Below are 23,660 nucleotides of genomic sequence, written 5' to 3'. Positions count from 1 at the left end.
TTACATGTATGTTGAGTGCAGGGACAACATTGAAAAAATAGTTATGCCTGAAGAATTATATGGGAAATTATTATCAAAGGCTATTGATGTCAAGCTAAGAAGATTACATTTTACCTAAAACACCTAGGATCTTTAAAGTGGATGTAAGACTAGTTCCTCTTCCCGATTCTTATGTTTTCCATATTGTCCTCCTCCTTGTGAAAAATTCCACCATCGTTGTCAACACTTCACTTTATATACCATACTAATATAATACTTTCACCCATGAGCAGAATGGATGAGAACATTCTCAGAAATAAATTAAAATTACTACTATATTGTGTTTGAAATGGAAAACCATGAATAGATACCTTTATAGCAATAAATTAAATCTTAACAGGTGACTTGCAGAGAACATGGTAGGTGGTACAAAAGTAGCAAAGTGGGGTAGGGAAGTGTGTAATTTCTAAGCAATTCTCTAAATATATTTATTTAGGAATCATCTAGGTCTGGTAGAGTGACTTAACTGAGCGATGCATTTCAGAAACATGGTTTACAGAAATCAGATATTTAGGATAGTTATAAATAAAATACAACACAAAGATAAGGCATCATTATATATACACACAGGAGCTTCATAATTACAATTATATTTGTAAAAGTATAATGTTTAAGTATTTAATTGACTAATAAAATTACAATAAAGAAAAATGACTGACTTTAAAGATATGACTTGTATAAGCAGACTTGTAGTTACCTACTTAATATTACATAAATTTATTTAACAAGTAAATAGACAAAAGTTACAATATGAATTTTAATATATATATTATATATGTCTATCCACTTTGGAAGTATGTGAATATATTTAACTTAAATAAATAAGAGGATAAAGAAAAATTGGTCTATCAGATAAAAAAATTAATGATAGAAAAATAAGAAATCCATAAATGATATTAAAGCTTCCCTTCTCTGTTGTTGCATGTTATGAGTGGTTCTCATATTTACTGAAGAACTAAGGTAAAGTACTGGTTTTGTAAGGGTGGGACATACTGACCATAAAGCTTAAGATTAAAATCAAGTGTCATCCTGCACAAGGATGACACACAAATCTGTGAAGTGTTGCATATTTCTTGCAGTCCCCAAAAGGACATTTGACTAATTAGCTCCAAGGAAATGGTGTGAGTCAAAGCAAAATGGGTGACACCCAGTATTGCACTTGTGATTTTCATACACAAAATATTTATGTAAGGTGATCTATGAAAAGAGGTGTGGTAACACATAGGATCTTGTGTGCAATATGTTGTTAGTAGACCTCTCAGAAATGAGAACATACCAACTTGCATCTTGTTTGTGGAACTTACAAAAAATAAAGGTAGAGTTTTGTCTTCCACAGCAGCTGGAAATGAACATCGTGACTTAAGCATCGTTCTAACAAAGATTTGTTGATTCAGGTTTAAGGAGGTAGATGAAGAGTAGTAGCAGTCCATGCCAGATGCTGAGATCTGTTAGTTTTGTGCCCTTGGTGTGATTGATGAGGTCAGTAATAGAGGATGATCAGGTTATGCAATGTAATGAATTAATATATTTATAAATAAATTTCATTACAAATTACAAAATAGCTTAGATGTCTTGAATTACAAGCCACAAAGAATAGAACATCTAATAACCAAAAGTAGGAATTAATAACAGAAAACTGCAACATTTCAACATTACAACCTATGAAGAAACACTTTTAAAAAAAATAAATTTATTTTTTGTAGAGACAGGGTCTCCCTGTGTTGCCCAGGCTGGTCTTGAACTTCTGGGCTCAAGCGATCACCCTGTCTCAGCATCCTAAAGTGCTTGCATCACAGGCATGAGCCACTGCACCAGGCCAACACATTGGGTTTTACTGGGAATTTTAAAATAGTTTCAGCAGTAATATTAAGAATAAATTATTTCATTGCTTCACCATTTCTTTGAGCATTTTAAAAATGTTATCTTGTTAAATCTTTGTAATAACCTAGTGAAATAAGCCTCTAAAATCCTCATTTTTAGAAGACATTGAACCTAAGAGAAGCAACTTGTTCAAGAAAAAATACCTGTTGGTAACTGCGCTAGGACTTTTTATGAGTTAGGGACATTTTCCATTAAGCCAAGCTAACTCTAGTTAATTTACTGAGTGATACTGCCCTCAATTCATGAGTATTTCATCTTTCTTTATTTATTATTTAATTAGAAGCTTAATAAGTTCATAGAGCTTACAAACTTAAAGTCTATGAAATAAGTAATGTTCTGATGTTAGCTCTGATATTGTCTGAAATACTCTAAGAACTTAATAAATTTGGTAAATGTTTTCTATATCCGTGTTAAAATAGTAATTTTATTTATTACATTTTTATACATAGCATTCATCAACAACTTTTGAAACATATATGAAAATTATCTAAAAATCCTCAAAATACCAATTCAGGTAAGACTGCAGATAGCAAACTACTCTTGATGGTGCTACCATAAGATTATGGAAGCGCTGATCACAAAAAAGCAATTCAAAAAGCAATGTGTAAATAGCATGTGTTTCCATATATACGTATGTGAGTGTGTGTATATATATGTATATATAGCTTTAATTTTTTTACTTTATTTTTCAGAATTAGTTAAGAATTTAGTTGTAGGTAGTTTATAATCTCAAAAAAAATTATCTGAAAAAATATTTAATTATGGTCCCTAAAATCCTATATAATACCTTTGTGTATATAAGTAACACAATTTTTAAGTTTGTATATTGTATGATTCCTCAAGTGTCATAACAACTGAGACTTGTTATAAAATGTATAACCCTTGGTGTGATTGATGAGCTCAGTAATATGGGATGATCAGGTTATCCAATTTAATGAATTAATATATTTATAAATAGATTTTATTGCAAATTAAAATTAGTTTACATGCCCTGAATTACAAGCCACAAAGAATTGAACATCTAATAACGAAAAGTAGGAATTAATAACAGAAAACTGTAACATTTGAATATTATAACCTGCGGGGGTCTATCCTGCAGACCCCGGCTGCATGACGGATGAGACACATACCCAGACAGCGATATTCAGTGAAAGAGCAGCAAGGGTTCCGAGCCGATTACAGACACCAAGGAAGGTGCTGTAAGGAGTCAGCAGCCACAATCCTGGCAAGCTGGCCCTGGGGGCATTTATTAGCAAAGATTTAATGACAAAGGCTTTGAGTCAACATACCTGTGGGTAATTAATCTGGTCGCCCCACCCCGGGAGAGCCATCCTGCCCATGGGTGATCAAAGGGGAGTCTTAAGACTGCATGAGTAAACAAGCTATTTAGATAAACTGCTCTACTTTCCTTTGTACCCACTTTAAGCTACTTACTCAAGGTAAGGATTAGACTGCTTTCAGCCATAACCCTATCTTGAGACTTTTACAAAACCTTCTGGCCTTCCAAGAAGATTTGCGTCTATGTCCTATAACGTCATCTTAAAATGTTTCCCACCAGCCTGATGAACTCCCACAATAACCTATGAAGAAACATGGTTTTATTTATTTATTTATTTATTGTAGAGACAGGGTCTTCTTATGTTGCCCAGGCTGGTATTGAACTTCTGGGCTCTATTTAATTTTTACAATAAATGGTTTGCATTTAGTAAATTAGAGTTAATTAGTTAATTACAGTCGAATCTTGAGCAATATGAGAGTTACGGTGCTGATCCCCCATGCAGCTGAAAATCTGCTTCATATGAAAATCTGTTTCTTTTGACTCCTCCAAAACTTTGCTAATATTCCACTGTTGACCTGGAGCCTTATTGAAAGCATAAACAATTAACACATGGTTTCTATTTTATATGTACTATATGCTGTATTCTTACAATAAAGTGAGCTGGAGGAAAGAAACTGTTATAAGGAGGAAAAAATATACTCACTATTTATTAAGTGGAAGTCAATTATTATGCATAAAGGTCTTCATTCTTATTGCCTTCATGTTGAGTAGTCTGATAAGGAGAAGGCAGAGGAGAGATTTGTCTTGCTATCTTGCAGTGGCAAAGGAAAAGAAAAATCTGTTAGTGGGCTCCTAGAGTGAAAACCCTTATTCAAGGATCAACTGTGTCACATAGTGACTTGTGTCACTAAAAAAGTAACTATCTTTAGAATTTGGAATTTAATAATACTTTTCTGGCACCATAAACAAATGTCAGCAAGAATTACAAAACTTAGCCAGGGTGCATCAGTACCAATAGGAGAATATCTTTCAAAGATACCTACTGAGTGCAGAAGTCAGAAAAGCAATTCTTTGTTGAGAAGCACAGATTATGTTACATAGTCTTGTACCAACAAGGTCTCACTATTATCAACTTCATTCCATCTAAGTTGAAACCAAATAAGATATATTTACTCCATTAGAGCAAGGTATGTTGTTCTATCTACTGGACAATTAGTGTGTTAATAGTAATTTTGTTACAGCAAGATACTCTAATAGCCAAAATATTATCATTAGAAATATTCAGATAGCTTAACTCTAAACTCAAAAAATTATAAAAATATTACAAAAATTTTTCACAACAATGAAAATGCTACTGTGATACCTAAATGTGACACATTGTACAATATGAACTGTATGAGCACATCTTTATTATATATTTATCAAAGGACCTCTATAAGTTAGGTTTGGCAAGTTGCAGGAGACAAAGATGGAATACACATAGTTTGGGTCTTTAAGGTGCTCATAATACAGAAGAGCTGTGCCTATTGAATTTCTGCATTTTTCCAACAGAATTTCCTAAAAAAGTTTGTTATTCATTTATCCACTTGTCCACTTAACAAATAACTGTCAGGTATCTTTAAGGTACTAAGCATCTTCCTTGTTATTATCATTGTCATTTTTATTTGCTTCTTTATTAAGATACTAAGCATTTTTCTTATTATTATATTTTTTATTATTTATTACTTTATTTAGTGTTTACTCTGTGCCAGAACCCCTTTTGGAGCTTATAATTATTACTTATTATGTCATGTCGTTACCATATTCAGCATGTGTCAGAAATTTTACATCCAAGGTGAAGAATTAAAGCTTTAAAATGTTTGGTAGTGTCCAGGCACAGTGACTCACTCCTGTAATCCTAGCAGTTTGGGAGGCCAAGGCAGATGGATTGCTTGAGCTCAGGAGTTTGAGACTAGCCTGACTAACATGGTGAAATGCGTCTCTACTAAATACGAAAAATGAGCCGGTTGATGTGGCCCGTGCCTGTAATCACAGCTACTTGGGAGGCTGAGGTAGAAGAGCTGCTTGAGGTAGGAGAATCACTTGAATTGCATTGAGCTGAGATCGCGCCACTGCACTCTAGCCTGGGTAACAAAGCAAGACTCCATCAAAAAAAGAAAGAGAAAAGAGAAAAGAAAAGTTTGGTAATATTTAAGGAAAGCATACAGAATAAGTAGAAGTTTGCCAGGTGAAGAATCAGGAGGATGATATTTAAGCAGAAAGAAAATTTAACCAGATTGTGTGTTTGGCAGAAGGAACATCTACAGGAACACCTGACGTGGCTGCACCCTTGGCAGGAAGAACACCTGACATGGCTGAAAGCTTGGTGGAAAAAACACCTGACGAGGCTGCACCCTTGGTGGAGGGAACATCTGACAAAATTCAATATCTGGGGAAAGCAACATGTGGAAAGTTTGAACAGTCAGCAGAAGAATATGTTAGGCCATGTGTCTCTATAACAGCTATTGAACTCTGCATTGTACAGTGAAAGCAGTCATAGATAATGTGTGAGCAAATAGGCATGATTGCACTCCAATAAAACTTTGTATAAAAAACCATTTGGTAAGCTGAATTTGGCCTGTGATATATAGTTTGCTGGCCCTTCACACAGAAGATAGATGGAGGGTAATTACATAAAAAGATTTAAAGACAAAGTAAGCTTTTGTAGTAGTTCATGCTGTAGTCTTTTTTTTTTTTTTGTCACCAATCTGTGGCCTAGTATCAATCTATTATGAAAATCTGACCCATCCAGGGTAAAATGAATCAAGTTCAGAAGCTCAATTTACAGATTTAAACCTGTAGGTCTTTCTTTGCCATTATTTTATTTTGATTTAACTGAATTTTTTTAACTTAAAAAATAACAATAGTATTTGGTAGGGTTTCTTTTTCACTGTGAAAGCCATCAGTTAAGGGGCCATGTCTAAGTAGGAAATATAAATATAAAATAATAATAATAATAAATAAAATAATAATAAAAATGGCCTTCAGTTTCATATATTATTGGATATATTTTCCTCCAGAATTGGCATTTCAGCTGAAGACAATGTGTGCTTCAAACTTAGAAATAAATAATGCATTTAATTATTTGATTAAAGATTGTACAGTGAATTTAATAAAGACATTATAGTCTTGTAATGTAATATAAACTCAATCTTCTGCTCACAAACAACTTTAAGACAGAATTTAGCAGGAATGTCCTTTCAAAAATCATCTTTCCTTCCCCCACAGATGAATCAAATAACCAAACGTACTGTTTGGATCATTTCATTTTATCTGGAATTAACCCTCTGTTGGCATGTCTTCTTCATCACTGAAAATGTAAGAAAGCACAGCCTCATCATGAAAATGCTGGGTATCCACGTCTCACATAACTTAAAAATCATAATGAGTTGCAGGTTTTATTGTCAAGAATTACCCTGTGCTTCAAAAATGTGCTTGCTCCTTATGAAGCAATATAAACCTTGTTTTTAATCTTGCGAACTGTATATTCTATTGGATATGTCTATTAAAGATAGAATTATGAGTGAACAATAAATGTCTTTCCTGAGAAAGGTGCATTTTCTGTTGCACTTAGACCTGAAGGTGGTGTAGAAGATACTTGGCCAAAATTGGGGCAAAGAGGGGTTCCTGTGAAGAAGCAACAGTGAGAGTCTGGTTATCTACATATAAAAGAATAAAACCGGACCCTTATCTTAGACTGTACACAAAAACAACTCAAGGTGGATTAAAGGCCTACGTGTAAGACCTGAAACTATAAAACTCCCAGAAGAAAACACAGAGAAAACAACTCCTTGATATGGGCCTTGACAATGGTTTTTGGCTATCACACCAAAAGCTCAGGCAACAAAAGCAAACAAGTGAGACTGCATCAAACTAAAAAGCTTCTGCACAGCAAACACTCAACAAAATGAAAAGGCAGCCTGCAGAATGGGAGAGAATATTTACAAACCATATGTCAGATAGGGGTTGATATGTGAAATGAAAATCTCACACAACTCAATGTCAAAAAACAATCCAACTGATAAATGACCAAAGTATCTGAATAGACATTATTTAAAAAAGACATACGAAGGGCAACAAGTATATGAAAAGGTGTTCAACATCACTAATCAGAAAAATGTTAATCAAAACAACTATATCACTTCGCAACTGTTAGGATGGTTATTATATAAAAAAGAGATAAGTGTGATGAGGGTGTGGAAAAAGGAAACTCATGTTCACTGTTGGTGGGAAAGTAAACTGATACAGCCATTTTGGGAAATGGTATGAAGGTTCCTCAAAAATTTAAAATGGAGCTACTGTATGACTCCACAATCCCCCTGCTGGGTATATACCCAAAGGAACTGAAATCAGTATATGAAAGCTATATCTGTATTCCCATGTTTATTGCGGTATAAATAACCAATAGCCAAGCTATGAAAACAATTGGATAAAGAAATTATGATATATAGTTATAACATATTATCTATCATATTATAATCTTATAATATAAACTGTAATAATATAAATATTATGAATATAGTATTCAATCTTAAAAAAATTAAAATTGCCATTTTTGATGATATGGATGAACCTGGATGGCATTATGCTAAGTGAAATAAACCAGACATGGAAAGAAAAATACTTCATGATCTCACTTATATGTGCTATCTAAAAACAAGCCAAGTATATAGAAACAGTAGAATGGTGGCCATCGGGGATAAGGATTAAGAGGAAATGAAAAAAAGCAGATCAAAGGGTACAAACTGCCAGTCATGTAGGATGAGTAAGTTGTACCTAACGTATAGTATGATACCAATAGTTAATAATAATGTATTCTATACTGAAAATTTTCTGAAAGCATATTTTCAGGTGCTCTTGCCAATCACATAAAAATATAACTATGAAAGGTGATGGATATGTTAATTGGCTTGATTATAGTAATAATTTCATGGCATATATGTATGTGTTAAATATGTACCAAAAATAAGTAAATAAACTAAAATGTAGGTTATCAAAACTTAACAATTTATACATTAAAACTTTCAAAACTTGAAAAAACCCAATGGGAGAGATTTACAATTCCTTCAATACTATTAGAGCAGCAATGATGGAAGATATGTAGAGGAAGGAGACAACCTGATAAATGTAGACTCATCAGCAAAGCCTGAGGGGACAGTAATTATATCCATAGTGTTGACAGCCAAACCATCAAAAACTTTGGTGTAAATATATTATTTTTGCAACATATGAAACAAACAGAACAGCAAATCTTGATTCAGGCATCTATCGTCCTAATTAACTGCCTCTCTGATCATGTGTGCTCTCTGATCATGTGGGCATGTGTCACCTTGATCGCAACCATTTTCGAAAATAACACAACAAAAATAAACTATTGTAAATTTTAAAAATGAATTATCAAGTGAAGTTTATATTTGAAGTTATTTTTCAAGATTATACTTATCCTGTGGCCTTTAAATTTTTTTAAAATTTTTCACTCTCTAGTTGAATATTTGCTGTATGCCAGGAAAACTTCTGGACACTGAAGATACTTACAGTCAACATTACTTCAAGGCAGTTATGGCATCCTAATTACTGTTTTTAGTAATATAATATCTGCTTCCAAATACTCTTAGAAATGGGCAACTTGATAAGGTGATTCCTGAAAATCTCTGCCATCTTGACTGTGTTAACTGTGTTTATTTAAAGAGGCTAAAAATGAGGTTGGTTTTTAATGCATGGTAACTATTCATTAAAAATGAAATTATATATGAAAAATGAAATTATATACGAAATTATAATGAAAAATGCAAGATTACTCCATGCCTTCTAACAGTATTATTTCTACTTGGGTACTGTTTGACATCAGAACAAATTATTGGGATAAACAAATGTGTAAGGGCCATACATACCTACTAAATCTGAGTGCCATGAATTTGTTTGTAATTTTATGTTATTTTAATTATTGTAGTTATTACAGTATGTGTTTATAACCCTTTTTGTGTTAATATACAGTAATCCTAGAGACACCTAGAATTATTTTAAAAGGTGAGTCAGTTGTCTTCAGTTATAGAAAATTGACTTATACACTTTTAGTAGCGAAGTCAAAATATCTGAACTAAGTTCACTTCTGCACAAAGGAAAACTCTGCGAGTAACTGAAATTTTCTCAAGATTGGCATATAGACTATTCTAAAAAAAGTCCTGGAATATGAACTATCTCAAATTGGCAGCATATACTGGCATGTGCCTCATCCTGCTGACAGTCATTTCAGTTTGATATACTTACAAAAAAGAGAAAAAAGATAGCTTAATAATTCCAAGTTTAAATAGTTATATTGGTATACTCCTTAAAAGAAAAATCAGCACATTATCCTGGAGTAAAATTTTACTTATGATTTCTTCACTTTTCTCCCATCAACTCAACAGGCAGAAAATAAAACATATTAATAAATACACATGCACACACACACACATTGTGGAAATCAAAGACCTGAGTCTATGTGTAGCAGTGTGTTGATAAACTATCTGTAGAGACTGGAGGTCAAATTAATTGTATATATGAAAATTATATAACTCTAGAGATTCAAGAAGATACTCAGATAAAAGTTACTACATAAGAAAATAGAGATTTCTCTATTTTTCCACAACAGAAATTAAAGAGTGGAATAGTGATTTTAAATACAGCTTCTGTTATCATTTGAGGGAATAGAAAAGTGAGGACAACAGAGATCGGAATATAGGCACTAATACTTGAATGCCTGTTATGTGTAGCTATTATGCTTTGACAATTTTACATAATTGTCTTATTTAGCCAACACACAACTTTATGAAATTGATGTTTCTAAGACTATTTTTCTGTATGAGAAAACCCAGGTTCTGACTTGATGTCACTCATGCCATATTGGGTGGCTGAGGCAGGATTCAAATGCAAACACGGCAGCACCACAGTCTATATTTTATTAATCATACAACCACTATATCCACCTAATTATAAAGTCTGTATGAAAGCCCAGAAAAATAGGCCAGCATTAAATTGAAAAAAGCATTAAAGAGAAAACTGTTGATCTAAAAACATTTAGTGTTACAACTTTTAATTTACCAAAATTGTGGTTGCTACTGTGACTATTGTATAGGGAAACCATGCACAAATTAATTCATGACACATTCATGTTCTTTTTGCATACATCTCTTTTAAAAAAAAAGTTATTTAGGCAAAGTGCTAAAGAGAAGTTATTTCACCTTGCTGACATTGTGTCTTACAGTTTTATCCAACCAATTTTAGTCATTACTTCTTTATCTTAACAGGATTACTTAATTGCCTAGTCATGGAATGAATGATTTGGCTACTTCTATAGATGCATTAATAAAGCCTTATTTGTATAACAGTCAAGTTAAGATGAACATGCTTGTGACCTCTCGCAGAAATAATGAAGATTCTGCAATTTAAAGAGCAATAAAATGTAAAGATGTAATTACCAACTCTTCATTATCTTACGGAATTTCAAGATAAAATCACTTTATTTCAATGTCAAAAGACAGAGCATTAAAGTCCTTTTCAAAATACCATTTAATTGGATCGATTAAGATACTTTAATATATTAATTTCTTTCCTTGTTACTGTATATTTCATGATAAGAATGCAGGGATATATATTAGACTTCTGGGAAATTGAAACTGGTGTAACTTACCAGTTAATTCTAAAATCTATTAATCATGTGCTTTGGTTATCTTTCTTCCTTGGTAAAATATGGATGTTCGAAGATATTTTCATGTTGTCTAAAGCATCCGCATCTCATATACAAATATATGAAATATATAAAATATTAACAGAATTATACCAAATATATACAAAATAAAAATATACAAAATATTAATTTAGCAGAAAAAAAACTGTTGCATGAAGATAAGGTACAGAATGGTACTTTATCTTATGGTTTTTTGTGAACCGTAGTCAGAAAAATCAGGGGATCAAAAATAATATAACAAAATATACCCATTGCCTTAAGGAAATAGGTAAATGAGACAATTATATTTTTAAAGGAACTATATAAAAGCTTTATGCAAAAACCACACCCATATTTCTTGTTCCTGCACATTCCAATCAATTCATTAGATTGTTTTACACATTCTGCAAAAATATTCTAATGCAGGCAGAGAATTTGAAATGTAAAACATTATCATACTGTCTCCTATATTTAGAGCTCAGCTATGTCTCTTATATGTTAAAATGCTACTTCTGTTTGACACACACTCTTACACCTACTGAGGAAAAAAATTGCTTCATATTAACAAAGTGAATTATCTCCTTTGAGTAACATGAGTAACCTGGTCAATAGTTACTTACCGTGTGTTAGTTATGGGCTGAACTGTGCTCCTCTCTCCCAAAATTCATATGGTGAAATTCTAAAGCCTAGTATTTCTGAAAGTAACCATACTCGGATGTTTTAAATAAGAATTCAGTTAAAATGAGGCCCTCAGGGTGGGTCCTAATCCAAAAAAAATGGTGTCCATATAAAATAAAATTTAGAAAGGGGTAAAAATCAGCTACATGTATGCACAGAAGTACAACTGTGTGAAGATAGAGCTGTGAGAAGGCAACCATCTATAAGCCAAGAAGAGAGGCCTAAAACAGATCCTTCCATCATGGTCGTCAGAGGAGCACTTTGACCTTGGATTTACAGCCTCTAGAACTGTGAGAAAATAAATATTGGTTGTTTAAGCCACCCAGTCTGTGTGTGTGTGCATGTGTTTAAGTGACACCTTAGAAAACTAATATAATTGACAAAAGACATAATGGACTTTTTAAAGCCAGCACTCAACTACGTTAGCATCATTTTCAGATGTTTGTTTTAGTTTGTTTATTTTATTTTATCAAGTATTATAATGATAATTTAAAAAAAAAAGTTTCATGAGGTGGTTCACACTTTTAATCCCAGCACTTTTGGGAGGCAAAGGTGGGAGGATCACTTGAGGCTGGAAGTTCAAGACCAGCCAGAGCAACATAATGAAAGCCAATGTCTGCAAACTTTTTTCTTTAATAAAAAATAAAGCTGGGTGTGGTGGCACACACCTGTAGTTCTAGCTACTTGGGAGCTGAGTTGGGAGGACTGCTTGAGCCCAGGAGATCAAGACTACAGTGAGCCATAATTGCACCACTGCACTCCACCCTGGGTGACAGAGTGAGACCCTGTCTGTAAAAAATAAATAAATAAATAAAAATAGATAAAAACAATTTCAAAACTTAAGACTAAAGAAACTCAGAAAACTGTCAATTACATTTTGCTCTGATTTTTCTCTTGTATATAGTATAATGAAATGTTACATCAACTTGCCATTTTTAAAAGTAAAAATCAGATGGATTTAGCTGGGCACAAAACCAATTGTATTGAGAATTTCTAATGTCACTCAGATGAAAGACTTGAAGGAAAGGAGATAGATTTAGAAGGAAAAGGAGACAGATTTAGCAGGAGTGATGGTTAATGAGATCAGTCATTCAAATAATCTACCTACTAGTAAAGTTAGACAAACAAACAAATGGCAACAACAACAACAAAACCCTACCCATCATCTTTAGAGAAAAACCATAGTCTCCCACTTGAAATAACACATTCATCTGGAAGCTTAAATAAAAGAACGCATATTTTCACACAGCACAAAAGAATTATTTTTATATTTGGAACACGATTGCTACAGAATTATGAAAAGAAAAAAATACAGACTGTAGAGAACAAAATAAGACAAGCTTCCATCAAGAAGGAAACATAAAATATACTAACTTGAAATAACAGATATACACAATATTTGGAGCTAAAGCTTTTTAGTGTTGCCTCCAGCCCAGTTATATTGGAGGCAAAGATAACTTGAAATAACAGATATACACAATATATGGAGTTCAAGTTTTTAGTGTTGACTCCAGCCGAGATATATCAGAGGCAAAGAAAGATTTGCAAAGGATTCATGAATTATCCAAAGTTAAACATGTTATATCTAACCAAGCCAGACCGAGAACACATTATTGGTCATATTCTTTCCATTGACTATGTCTAATTCCTCTTAAAGTTTTTTCCCTTTACATATAAATCCTACACACATTACCACTCTGGTAAGATAAACAGAACAAAACACTTATTTTTTCTTTCAGCACTTTGGATGTGCTATCCCATTGTGTTCTGACTACCATTGTTTCTGATGAAAAGTCAGGTATTAATCATAAAGTCATTTCCTTGTACGGATGAGTTATTTTTCTTTTGCTTTCAAGATTAACTCCCTTCACATTTTGTTTAATCCAGAATTATTAGAAACTCTCTAAATTTGAGACTCAAAGTCACTCATCAGATCACCACAAAATTTCAAAATATACATTCTAAGTGCTTGTAAAATATCAATATACTACTTTAATGTCTTCTTTTATTAATACAAGATCATTGTTTGGAATATTTGGAAAGGGAATATAAGTCAGAGCAAGAGCATCCTAGATTAGTGATTGCTACATATTAATCATTCAATTATTGTTTTTGTGTCAATGAAAGAATAAATTACTTCCAGTATTTTTGCTGACATATTTCTTTCCCTAGTTTCAAGATTCACACAGAAATATACCTTAAATAATATACTTTGATTCTCTTGAAAACAATTTTCTATCTTTCTCCCCAATCTTTCTCAATATTTTTAATACAATATTTTTTGTTTCTATATCCATCAAAAAGTTTCAGTGTGATGAGATAGCATAAAAAATCTATTTAGAGGATCAGTTTGGAAGTCAGATGTGCAAAATGTTTCTTATCTGCTCTGTTCTCTTTTCATTATCTTCTCCCTGACCCAACCCCAAACATTGTAAAGAATGCTAAACCCTTTATAAAGAATTTTACCAGAATCGATATTAAAATTGAGTGTCCTATTTATTACTTAGAAGTAATTATCAAACTTTAACCTGTAATCTCATTTATTTACAGTGGAGCATAGTAGTTAGAAGAAATGTGACTCAATTAGAGGTCAATTACTCCTTAGCAACGTATCAGAGTTGGGCAAGTTACTCAACCTCTGCTAATAACAATCTCTTAATCTGTAAAAATAAATATAAATATATCCATGAAGTATTCTTAAGGTTAAATGAAATAACTTATATTAAAGTAAATCACTTAGTGTAATGTTGAATATACAATATGTTCTAGCTTGAATTACTACTACTAATGAAAAACTACATTTTGAAATTTTTGAAGCTCAGATCAACAAAAAAATAGTGCCATTCTCCAACTTTTTCTAGGTAGTTTGCTAGAAATAAGAGAGCAAAATAGATTAGGGCCCAGTTTCTGGATATAAGGATCAGAAATCATCTGCTGTGTTTTTATGAACCTTTTGTATCCCTTCAGTTCTTCCTGTAAATTTTTACAAAGAACTTACTGAATAAACAGTTAAAACACCTCAAATTAACAAAATCTTCTCTACTATACCTCCATTATTTCAAAAAAGAAAAGAGAATCCTTTCCCCATTCCTTCTTTTTGTCAGGTTGGTCAAATATCAGATAGTTGTAGATATGCAGCATTATTTCTGAGGGCTCTGTTCTGTTCCATTGGTCTATATCTCTGTTGTGGTACCAGTACCATGCTGTTTTGGTTACTGTAGCCTTGTAGTATAGTTTGAAGTCAGGTAGCATGATGCCTCCAGCTTTGTTCATTTGGCTTAGGATTGACTTGGCAATGTGGGCTCTTTTTTGGTTCCATATGAACTTTAAAGTAGTTTTTTCCAATTCTGTGAAGAAAGTCATTGGTAGCTTGATGGGGATGGCATTGAATCTATGAATTACCTTGGGCAGTATGGCCATTTTCACCATATTGATTCTTCCTACCCATGAGCATGGAATGTTCTTTAATTTGCTTGTATCCTCTTTTATTTCATTGAGCAGTGGTTTGTAGTTCTCATTGAAGAGGTCCTTCACATCCCTTGTAAGTTGGATTCCTAGGTATTTTATTCTCTTTGAAGCAATTGCGAACGGGAGTTCACTCATGATTTGGCACTCTGTTTGTCTGTTATTGGTGTATAAGAGTGCTTGTCATTTTTGCACATTGATTTTGTATCCTGAGACTTTGCTGAAGTTCCTTATCAGCTTAAGGAGATTTCGGGCTGAGATGATGGGGTTTTCTAGATGTACAATCATGTCATCTGCAAACAGGGACAATTTGACTTCCTCTTTTCCTAATTGAATGCCCTTTATTCCCTTTTCCTGCCTGATTGCCCTGGCCAGAATTTCCAACACTATGTTGAATAGGAGTGGTGAGAGAGGGCATCCCTGTCTTGTGCCAGTTTTGAAAGGGAATGCTTCCAGTTTTTGTCCATTCAGTATGATATTGGCTGTGAGTTTGTCATAGATAGCTCTTATTATTTTGAGATACGTCCCATCAATACCTAATTTATTGAGAGTTTTTAGCATGAAACGTTGTTGAATTTTGTCAACGGCCTTTTCTGCATCTATTGAGATAATCATGTGGTTTTTGTCATTGGTTCTGTTTATATGCTGGATTACGTTTATTGATTTTCGTATGTTGAACCAGCCTTGCATCCCAGGGATGAAGCCCACTTGATCATGGAGGATAAGCTTTTTGATGTGTTGCCGGATTCGGTTTGCCAGTATTTTGTTGGGGATTTTTGCATCAATGTTCATCAAGGATATTGGTCTAAAATTCTCTTTTTTTTGTTGTGTCTCTGCCAGGCTTTGGATCAGGATGATGCTGGCCTCATAAAATGAGTTAAGGAGGATTCCCTCTTTTTCTATTGATTGGAATAGTTTCAGAAGGAATGGTACCAGCTCCTCCTTGTACCTCTGGTAGAATTCGGCTGTGAATCTATCTGGTCCTGGACTTTTTTTGGTTGGTAAGCTATTAATTATTGCCTCAATTTCAGAGCCTGTTATTGGTCTATTCAGAGATTCAACTTCTTCCTGGTTTAGTCTTGGGAGAGTGTATGTGTCAAGGAATTTATCCATCTCTTCTAGATTTTCTAGTTTATTTGCTGACAAAAAGAAGAAATGGGGAAAGGATTCCCTATTTAATAAATGGTGCTGGGAAAACTGGCTAGCCATATGTAGAAAGCTGAAACTGGATCCCTTCCTTACACCTTATACAAAAATTAATTCAAGATGGATTAAAGACTTACATGTTAGACCTAAAACCATAAAAACCCTAGAAGAAAACCTAGGCAATACCATTCAGGACATAGGCATGGGCAAGGACTTCATGTCTAAAACACCAAAAGCAATGGCAACAAAAGCCAAAATTGACAAATGGGATCTAATTAAACTAAAGAGCTTCTGCACAGCAAAAGAAACCACCATCAGAGTGAACAGGCAACCTACAGAGTGGGAGACAATTTTTGCAACCTACTCATCTGACAAAGGGCTAATATCCAGAATCTACAATGAACTCAAACAAATTTACAAGAAAAAAAAACCCATCAAAAAGTAGGTGAAGGATACGAACAGACACTTCTCAAAAGAAGACATTTATGCAGCCAAAAAACACATGAACAAATGCTCATCATCACTGGCCATCAGAGAAATGCAAATCAAAACCACAATGAGATACCATCTCACACCAGTTAGAATGGCGATCATTAAAAAGTCAGGAAACAACAGGTGCTGGAGAGGATGTGGAGAAATAGGAACACTTTTACACTGTTGGTGGGACTGTAAACTAGTTCAACCATCGTGGAAGTCTGTGTGGCGACTCCTCAGGGATCTAGAACTGGAAATACCATTTAACCCAGCCATCCCATTACTGGGTATATACCCAAAGGATTATAAATCATGCTGTTATAAAGACAAATGCACACATATGTTTATTATGGCACTATTCACAATAGCAAAGATTTGGAACCAACCCAAATGTCCACCAATGATAGACTGGATTAAGAAAATGTGGCACATATACACCATGGAATACTATGCAGCCATAAAAAATGATGAATTCATGTCCTTTGTAGGGACATGGATGAAGCTGGAAACCATCATTCTCAGCAAACTATCGCAAGCACAAAAAACCAAGCACCGCATATTCTCACTCATAGGTGGGAATTGAACAATGAGAACACATGGACACAGGAAGGGGAACATCACACACCGGGGACTGTTGTGGGGTGGGTGGAGGAGGGAGGGATAGCATTAGGAGATATACCTAATGCTAAATGACGAATTAATGGGTGCAGCACACCAACATGGCACATGTATACATATGTAACAAACCTGCACGTTGTGTACATGTACCCTAAAAGTTAAAGTACAATAAAAAAAAGAAACCCCCCCAAAAATAACAAGAAAAGAATAATAATTTTGTCAATGATAGTTAACTACATGTTAGTCACTAACTCTACGGCAGGTACCTTCATATTCATATTTCTAATATTTCCAATATCTTCATATTTATATATCTAATTCACATTTGAACCCAGCTCTGTAATTTAGGAAGTTCTCTTTTTTCTTTTAGAAATTAAGGCATAAAGTGTCACGTGACTTGCACAAGATTGCACCACTAGTAAATTTAAAAATATAGTTTACTTGCCTACTGTCTCAATGTTTTAGTGATTTATTGATCATGCACAATTCTTTTTGAAAACAGAAATTCATTTAGCATACCACATTTCAAGATCCATTGGTAGAAGCCACTTTATTAGCTTAATCAACAAAAATGTCTAGAAAATTTGAGCTTTTATTAACTGATAACATATTAGATGTTACATATATATATTATATATATATAATATATATATATATTATATATATATAAATATATATATATTATATATATATTAATATATATATTATATATATTAATATATATATATTAATATATATATATTATATATATATATTATATATATATAATATATATATATTATATATATATATATAATGAAACCACCCCTGTAATCTTTATAAAATTATTTGGGAGAGGAGGGAGCAGATGAAATAAAAATAAGCTTCCAGCACATCCAGCCTTAAACGTTAAGTTAACTTGCTGTCTGTCCTGCTTCCTCATAATTGTTCACTAGGTATGGCCCCACAATCATTTATATCCTGTCACAAGATTATAGTTAAACTTAACCACTCATAGATAACAACTTGAGCATTGTGAAATGTTAAGTTTTCTCTTTGAGGTATTCTTTCAGATCCTACATACCAGTGAAACTACTGACATCAGCTGCTCCGAAGGGCTCCAGGAGAAGCCGACTCACTAAAGGGCAAAGTTTCTACATCCTGGTGATTTAATCCCCCTTCCCCAAACCAGTCAGTGACCCCAATTTTCCAGCCCCTGGTCCTCTACAATCCCTTCACCCCAGCCAAGTACTCTCTGGAAAGACAGATTTGAGGGTTCTCGCATCTCCTCACTCAGCTGCCCTGCAATCATTAAACTCTTTCTCTACTGCAAACTCTGTTTATCAATTTATCAGACTGTGACTGCACAACAGGCATACAAACATGTGAGTCCTGTATCATTTATAAATATTTAACTTTTATATATATTTAACTGCTATACACATAATTGACTATTTTGTATGTTAATATTAGTAGGTAATAATAATATTTATATTTCCTCCATAGGTAGCTTCTGGGGCATTTCTGCCTGGCAAATTTTATTCTTTAATGACAAAGACTAAAGTAAGTAACTTTAAAATATTATTGAGAATTTTTTTTCTATTGATGGGACACTGAATTTGTAGGTGGAAATAAAAACCTAGCTTTTTACTAAACTTAATTTTTTATTTAAACACAACTCAAAATGTAAATATAAAATTAAGAATTTCCAAAATCAAACTTAGTTTTAGGAACTCACATAAGCCAAGTGTAATACTGAAGAGCAAAGAAACTGTGCTCTATTAAAAAAAAATTACAAGTAATTCTTGAAATCTAAGGGCTAATTTGTGAAGTAAATTTGGAAGCTACTTTATGCTGTAGCTCCATCCTAGAGACCGAGAGAACTGCACTAGGAAAACCTGTTCAACCCTTTTTTAACCAGAAATTCTTTCTTTCTCCAGAAATCCTTTTCAGGTAATGCCTAATGATATCTTACTGAACATGTATTAGAAATTGTAGTTTAATTTTTAATTAAATAATTCAGTGAAAATATATTAATTGTAAAGATAAATTTTAACACATGTGGGAATACTAGACTTACGGTGGTCATCAACCCAAAATGCTACAAAATTACACAGAATGGTTAGTTTGGCAAAAAATAAATATCACCACTACCACCAAAAACCTAGGTTTCAAAAAGAAATAAAAGAAGCATTCCAAAATGTTAAAAATTTTTCATTTGTCTACTTTCTAAATGCTCTTTGAAACACTTATGTCATCATAATTTTGAAGTTTAAAAGTAAAGAAATAGTTCTTCTAGTTAATATACTGCCTTAAAGTTACTCTGGCTCACAAACAGAACAAAGCAAAGCATGACTGGACAGCAGTCAAATTACAGGAAATTGAAGCTAAACGAAATTGGATACCTCACCTCATCTAAACTCCTTACTTTATAAGAAGGAAAAACATCACAAAATGTTGAGGCCATTTAACTTAAAGTCATCAGGTGAGTTAGAGATAATTTGAGACCACTGCTTTTTTTCTCTTTGTTACTATTCTCTTACGAAGTTTTGCCTGAAAACAGGTCTACTAAAAATATAAGAATTTGTAATGAAGATGAACATATATCATTGCCTTTCTGCTTAGGATTGTTCAATATTTTCCCATTGATAATATATAAAATTCTACCTACTTTGACCTCCTCTCCCACCATTTCCTTGCTCTCTATCTCCTAGAACTTCATTCTTGACTCCAAAGCTGTACCCTCCTGCATCAGTTTCTTTTGTTTGAAATCTTCAGCCCTTCATAAATTTCACCCAGCAAACTCCTATTGATCCTTTAACTCCCTATTATTTTTTCTTACAGTGCCACATTTTCCTTCATTAGCACATATCCAATTTAAAGTTACATAGTTTGAGTTTTTGCTTGACTTTCTGTTTCTGCATTAAAGCATAAGCTCCACAAAAGAAAGTATCATGTCTGATTTAACAGGATATATTCTATTCTTTTTTTTTTTTTTTTTTTCACAAGTCAGTGCCCGGTTCGGTCCCAGACGGGGCCACCAACCGACGTAAAGCCAGTGAGCCGCTCGGGGAGGAGAGAGGATCTGCGGGCGGCAGGCGGGGAAGGGGGCGCAGACAGGCAAGGGCCGGGGACCGCGAGGGCAAGGGCACCCAGGAGCCCGCAGAGGGGCGGCTCAGGGAGAAACCTCAGGCATGCCTGGGCCACCAGGAAAACACGGCCACCAGGTTAAGAAAGGGCACAGTGAGAGTGAGAAGCACAGTCTGGGTCGGTAGGACAATCTAGTTGTCTATCTGTGCTTTAAACTCCTATAAACATGTCTCCCATACCACAGCATCTAACTCAGAGTCACATTCGAATTGCCAGCAAATGGAAGCCTCATAAACCCAAAAGGTGAACGGCAGTGGAGTGTATAGAGCACACTTTGAGTGCACAGAGTATCTTTGCAGACAGTATCTTTTAAGACTTTCACAATCACGTCATGAGATTATTCCCATATCAAAAAGTAGGAAATGAAAGCCTGGAAACAAGTTATATCGACATTAGACTGCTCTCAAACCCAAGTGTACAAATGATTTTTCTTGCAAAAAAATTTATATCCTACACAAAGTTCTATTTCAAAATGAATTCTGGAATTCAATTAAACACTCATCTTGAAAACAAGAGCTTAAGTGGAAATTCCTCACTGGTATTCAAGCAAATAAATTAAATAATGATATTAAACCTACATCTAATCTCTTATTATACATATTGAAAGTTTGCTATATAGCTACCACTAAGTTATACATTTCCAGTGACACAAACCATGAAATGAATTTCTTTCTATTGGTACCAGCAAAAAACAAACAAACAAACAAACAAACTACATAGACGGCAAAAAGGTCAATCTACTAATTTATCTTCTAATAACTTTCCACCCAGGCGCATTCATCCCTCTTATTAGACGGTTGTTCTATGCTTCTTTAATTTTTTGACATTCTAATTGCCTCACCTGAACCAAAAAAAGAATGTGGATCTAGGATCAATACCTTTTGAAAAGTCATTTATTTCATTATATTAATTTTTCATATATCTGCATTATTGCATAGAATACCCGATTGGTCTTATGCTAAGTTTTTCATGTAACATTACCTCTGCAAGATGTTAATAAGTATCCTTCCAAAAATGTTTGAAAAATCTTGGGTAAAACATATTAAGTAAGTTCCTGTTTTATAGTTTTCCAAGAGTTTTACTATCCTTGGCCAATGACGAAATTCAAAGCAGAGATACAGTACACAACTTTTGCAAAATTTACCTATTTTTCTTTTAAGACTGTGGCTTTGTTTCGTTTTGTTTTGTTTTGAACTTCTTTTCTGTGATGTGACATAAGACTGTGTTTTGAGTTAGGGGTGGGGACATACATTAACAGAGGTTTAGGAACTGCTTTGTTAAAGCAAGTTTGAGGGGGAAATGGGGAGACTAATACAAGATTTTCGTTGAAGCAGTGGGAGTTGAAGGGGTAGGTGGTTTTTGGAGAAAGAAGAGACCCATTCACCACACAGGCTTCTTTATATTTCTGCTCTGTGTGATACATAGTGAAGATACAGACATTCACTTCTTCTATTTCACACCCCTGGCCGGGGGTAACACAAAGGGACCTGATGAAGACACAGCCTTATACTTGTATCAAGTGTCCTTGAGAGTGGTAGGACTGGAGAGGCCTGAGAAATAAAAACATACATGCATTAAATGGAACAAATAAAGAGAAGAAGAAAACTCAGACATGGTAAATTAACTTTGTACCTTTCCTTACAACCTAGCATATCAGAGGGTACATGATTTCCTTTGACCTGCTTCTTTATGCTGACTGCATGAACAGGGAAGGGGGTTGGGGTACACGTGGGAGATAATTGTATTTATTATATACCTGGTATTAATACATCTATAGAGACAATTGGAATGACCATACTGGGGAAACAGCAAGGGAAGAACTGAAAAAGCTAAAACAAATACTTGGTTCTATAAGAAATACTACAAAAAGATTTCTCATGTCTGACAAATTACATTTTAGTCTAATAGCAATAAGTAGACCAAAACTAAGGTGATTTGATAAATATCATAAGGTATTTTATTGGGAAATTGATATCTATATGTATTGCTTGTAAAGCTCAGTAATCTGTTCTTGAATTGAGAAATTACTGAGACAACATCAAAAGCTGTCATTTTTGTTTCTATGTTGTTGTTGTTATTGTTTGCAAGGTGAGAGCTTCTAAACTTTATGACTGTTTGAAAGGGACCTATATAGGCCTTGCCTGAATATTAAGTCATGTGAAATGATAAACAGCTTTCTGATTTATTGGGTTAAAGAAAAAATTGAGAAATTGAGCATCATTAAAATTAAAGACTTTTGTTATTCAAACTGTGCTTAGAATGAAAAGAAAAGCCACAGGTTGGGAGAAAATCTTTTCAAAACACATACCGCATAAATTAGTGGTATTTAAAGTATACAAAGAACTCGAAAATAAGAAAGAAAACAACTCATTTAAAAAATAGGGCAAAGGTCTAAATACAGCTGTCAAATACGGATATTGAAAAGTTACTAGTCATATATCATTAGGGAACTGCAAGTCACGACAACAGTGAGATATTATTACATGACTATTAAAATGGCCAATATCCAAAAGTCTGATAATATGAAATGCTGGCAAATGTGAGGAGAAACAGGAACTTTTATTCATTGCTGGTGAGAATGCAGAATGGTACAGCTACTTTGGGAGTCAGTTTGGCAGTTTCTTACAAAACTTAAACATACTCTTACCACACAACCCAGCAATTACATTCCCTGGTATTTACTTAAAGGATTTGAAAACTTACATGCACACAAAAACCTTCTTCCCATGAATGTTATAGGAGACTTATTCATGATCACTAAAATCGAAATGTCCTTCAGGAAGTGAATGGAAAAATAAACTGTGGTATATCCAAGCAATGGAATATTATTCTATTAAGCCACAGAAGACACACAGGAACCTTTAAATGCATATTGCCAAGTGAAAGAAGCCAGTCTGAAAGTCTACATACCGTGTGATTCAACTACATGACCTTCTGGAAAAAGCAAAACTATGGAGACAGTAAAGAGATCAGTGGCTATTAGGGATTTGGAGATTTGCGCAGTCTAAACATACCATGTGCCAACAATGATGTAAAGCACTGAATATGTGAGATAAAGTATGATGAATTCTATTGACAAATACAGGCAATGGCTTCCATTTAATTGAGAAGAAACCATATACCTAGCACAAGTCTTTTTCTGTGCATTAACTTTTCATAATACAACTATATGAAGTTATAGCCTATTTTATATATAAATAAAAGCAT

General features: G+C 33.8%; 2 long non-coding RNA genes across 3 annotated transcripts in view; both read right to left on the bottom strand.

The window, feature by feature from the left end:
- LOC134757821 (uncharacterized) overlaps nucleotides 1-23,660 on the bottom strand; it is a 126,396-nt gene that overhangs the window by 22,970 nt on the left and 79,766 nt on the right. The gene's annotated exons all lie outside the window — the stretch shown is intronic.
- LOC129528984 (uncharacterized) lies at nucleotides 3,691-4,271 on the bottom strand. The gene is made up of 3 exons (XR_008674341.2): nucleotides 4,243-4,271; nucleotides 3,903-4,010; nucleotides 3,691-3,781 (listed from the first exon to the last, which is right to left on the bottom strand). It is a non-coding gene; the product is annotated as an uncharacterized lncRNA (long non-coding RNA).

This window comes from Gorilla gorilla, chromosome 21 (assembly GCF_029281585.2).
Source record: "Gorilla gorilla gorilla isolate KB3781 chromosome 21, NHGRI_mGorGor1-v2.1_pri, whole genome shotgun sequence".
In the NCBI taxonomy this organism is placed as follows: domain Eukaryota; kingdom Metazoa; phylum Chordata; class Mammalia; order Primates; family Hominidae; genus Gorilla; species Gorilla gorilla.
This window is presented reverse-complemented; position numbering and strand designations above follow the sequence as displayed.